Raw genomic sequence first — 4,047 nt, 5'->3', positions numbered from 1 at the left:
ACACTTGGAGAACATCCACTTATTTCCACATCATCCAAACCACCACCCAGGAGGAGAGTTAGGACTGCTTGTTCCAAACATGCGATGTATGGATGACAGCTCACCATAAACACGGAGTGACATCAGTCGATGTGGGAAGAGCACACAAGTGTCAGACTGGAGCTGACGGCCGCCGTGCAAGAGCCCGGCGCTAATCGCTCACCAGCTGGGAGCTCGGCTCATTTTTCCCAAGGCTGGAAGGGGCAGAGAGGCTTGCTGACGAGCTGCTGCTACCCCAAGCAACCAGTCAGACCCATTCACAGGATTCCAATTTATCCCTGGTGCTCTCCAAATTTCTCATCAGTGCAGTGGTTACCTGGACAGGGAGGTCCTGGTGGTTACTTGGACAGGGAGGTCCGAGGAGCATCCCTTTTTTGAAGTGACTGTGGTGCTCAAAATACTTGAGGAAGGGACTAACCAAAGGGCAATGCATCTCTGAGTGAGTTCTTGTTTTAACAATGCAACAGGAGATAGCTCAAGAGCAACAAGCATGAGGCAACAAGCATCTGCGATAGCTATTGGCATTGTATTAGTAAGTGAGCAAGCAAAGTCAAGGCCAGTTCTTGAAGCCTCTCTCAAATACCTTGCACTCTGCAAAGGTAGATGGAGAGGCAGAGAGAGGATAGCAGTACAAGGAGAGGGAGGTGAAGGCCAGCTGTCACCTGTGACAACTGCAAGGAGGCCAGTCTGCAAGCATGCTGAGCACTGCCTGTGTTCATCCAAGGCCAAGCAGGGCCCAGCAATTGCAGAACACTTTGCCAGCTGAAGCTACAGAGGGATCCTTCCTAATACTGTAAAACCAACGAGGAAATTGGGTGTTCCCTTCCTAGAGACACCCCTGCCCGTTAGTTACCCCATTACACACAGCTGTGCGTGCTCTGGCCACAACCAAGGCTGGGCACCCCTTACCCCACAGGTCACACTTCTTCGTTGCAAACCAAAAGGGAGGAGCAGTGGTGATTTCATACACTGGAGACCTGGAGCCATTATTTCATGCATGCCTAAGGGATGCCACCGAGCTGCCAGCAGGGCCCAGAGCTGGGCACAGTGTGAGTAACTGCTTTATAGGCAGGAGCAACAAAAAAAAAGAACCTGAGAGGTATGAAAGCAGGAAAACAGGCTTGTTTATGAAGCCAAAAAGAGAATGCGGCGTATTCCAAGGCCAAAGGGATATTTTCTCGCAACGTTGCTTTGCCTTGGCTACCTGGCCACTCTCACATAAACAATGGAGACACACCAAGAAGGCGAGGAGACTTCACAGAGGTTATAAAAATATCACTTGTGTAATTAGACTGAATCAAAACTCATGACTTTCTGGTTGGAAGGAATGCTTGTGTTTCCCCTCTCATTTCTTTTTCTCTCTCTCTCTTTTTTTTTTTTCCTCGTAAAAATCTAGATAAACAAAAGCCCTAGGATATTGGATGGTTCCTTGCATATTGTTTTAAATGCAGCAACAACAACAACAGCAACCACCATGGTCAGGGGGAGTGTCTGTGACTGGCGTTGCCTAGCCCCTGTTTTTCTGTTTGCAGGAGCTCCTCTCACCCTTGCCCTACCCCACAGGACACCCATCTGGGCTCGCTGTCCCACGGGCAGGGCACCTTCATGTCGTGAAACGCCTCGCTGCTTCTCCCACCGCCACGGTGCTGCTCTGTAGGTGGGTGACGGGAAGAGCTGCAGCAAATTGGATTTAAATTCCTGCCTCTCTCCCGCACTTCACAGGCAATTCACTCCTTCCCTTCCTTATAGATGGATAACAGAAAACAGAAGAGGGGAAAGCAGCGCTGCAGACTCCTATCATGCCTGGTTCATGAACTCTGCGAGGCAGGGGCTGTGTTGAGCCTTGCCCAAGAAGTCCACAGGCCTGCAAGGGGCTGCTTGCAATATCACCCCCCCATGCCCACATTCACAATAGCCACTAAAATTCACGCACTCTGTAAAACCCCTTGGATAAAAAGCATGAGTGTTGCCAGTTTTAATCTTTCAAAAATGTTGTGTGTGGCCTTAGAACAGAATGATATAGCCTTCAAAATAATAAGACTTAACCAACCCAAAAGTATTTGGAGTATTTTTCATCTGTTTTCTCATTTGGACCCTCGAGGCTTCATATTTTCAAGTGAAGTTGTTTTCTTCCAGGATCAAGAGAGCTGGAAATGCTAGTCTAAAAAAAATAAAAATAAATAGAAAGCTGAGAATCTCATTCAGCCTCTTGATTCCAGGAGCTCAAATAAAGACCACAAGTTTCAAATAAAATCCACAAACATCACAAGCTTCACGATGACATTCAACAAGAGATGGCAACGTTCAGTGAGCATGAAATGATAATTCCCACCTCGCTGGATCTGGTTTTATTTTCTTTTTCTCACCTCAGCTCATGTAGCTATTTTTCTCTTCCTATAGGGACTCCATTTCTGGGCAAATGAAATGATTTCCTACCATACAGCAGAGGGTGTAACCCTATGTATCTGTCAATTGCTTTTAACATTCTTCAGTCCTGGAAGTTTCATGAAAACCAATGGTTCAACAGAGAGGGGGAAAAAAGGGAAATAAAAAAAACAAAACATAAGTAATGATCTTAATGAGAAAAGCTGCATCACAAGTCCTACATTTATCCTTTCTGTTAGTTTGCTACTGGTCAGGCAGTTCTAGTTTGCCCCCAGGTTGCTTTTTCCTCAGCTAGAGGGTGATGGATATGGGGCAAGAGGTCTGGGGGGCAGACCCACAGGAGCTGAATGTCCCCCTGACCAAACCAGAGACCCTGGCAGGGAAGGACCACAGGCTTGGTGCCACTTTTGGGGGTTCAAAACAAGACAGTGAGTGGGTTGAGCAGGAAGTGTCAGGAAGATTAGCTCTCAGCCATGCACAGGAGCTCTTTTGACTTCTTTTTTTTTTTTTTTTTTTTTTCATTTTATTTTATGCCAGGCCATCACAGATAAGGAAAAAAGAAACACATTTAGAACAAAGACCTTACTTTGCTTCTGTAATCATAGCAGCAAAACCTCTTCTCCCTTAGAAGAGAGCAGGGCTTAACAAATCGCAATCCCTACCTCCTTTATGCATGTGCCCTAAACACATTATAAAATCATGCTATGTTGCTTTAGGGTGCATCTGGCAGTATACAGAGACTTACTGGTAAAGGAAAGCCACCGAGGGGGGCACAGAGACACACACTTGGTTTGGGTGACTGCATATAGACATATCATCGCTGCCTTCTAGAGGTGAAACCAAGAAAAGATAGCAGAGTGACACACTGTCGCCAAGTATTCAAATACAAGCAGCTTTAACTGCTCTCAAAAGGTGTCGATCCAACAAAAACATGAAATAGAAGTCAATGGATCCGAGTGGAAAATATTATAGCAGTCAAATAGGCTGCTCCAATAACACCACCTCTGCCCACAGGTATGCTTGAAGGAGATGGGGAGAGAAGGGGAGAAGAGAGAAGGTTCTGTGCTGAACATCTGAGCAGTCTGGGCCTGTTTGGGGGTGAGGGGGTCTTTTTTTGCAGAAATCCCACCCACTGCTAGGGAGCTGCGTGAGACCCAGAATGCCAGAGACCGACGGGTGATGGAAATATCCACCATGAACCCCCACAGGGAACTACAGGGCCTCCCCAGAAATGACTGCAAACTCAAATTAGGGTCAGGAACATGACAGTCACAGCCCAGCCCTTCCTACGTGCCCGTGGCAGAGTGGTGAGGAGCAACACACGACACCTTGCTGCAGGTTATGTATGCCCACCAGCTCCCAGACCAGTCCCAGCTTTCCGTAAAGGGACAACGCTCTGTGGCAGACAGTCACCATGTGCAAAACCCCACGCTGCTCCCCAGAGGAATCAAATTGAGTTTTCGGCCTAAAAACTTGATTTGTGGGCTCTCTCACTCCAAGAAACAGCAGCAATTGGTTTGGCAGGTTGCTGTGGTCCCTTTCTATCCCTACACACACACATCCACGTGGAGCTTGAGAAGCCCCGGCACACGTCGCTTGTCTGCAAGAAGACAGCCAAAGAGC

General features: G+C 47.4%; 1 long non-coding RNA gene across 1 annotated transcript; it reads left to right on the top strand.

Annotated features, from left to right (window-relative positions):
• The first annotated feature begins 691 nt into the window (after positions 1-691).
• LOC119717120 (uncharacterized) lies at positions 692-2,391 on the top strand. Its single transcript, XR_005266136.2, has 2 exons — positions 692-1,088; positions 1,572-2,391. It is a non-coding gene; the product is annotated as an uncharacterized lncRNA (long non-coding RNA).
• The last annotated feature ends 1,656 nt before the right edge of the window (positions 2,392-4,047 follow it).

This window comes from Anas platyrhynchos, chromosome 5 (assembly GCF_047663525.1).
Source record: "Anas platyrhynchos isolate ZD024472 breed Pekin duck chromosome 5, IASCAAS_PekinDuck_T2T, whole genome shotgun sequence".
In the NCBI taxonomy this organism is placed as follows: Eukaryota; Metazoa; Chordata; class Aves; order Anseriformes; family Anatidae; genus Anas; species Anas platyrhynchos.
This window is presented reverse-complemented; position numbering and strand designations above follow the sequence as displayed.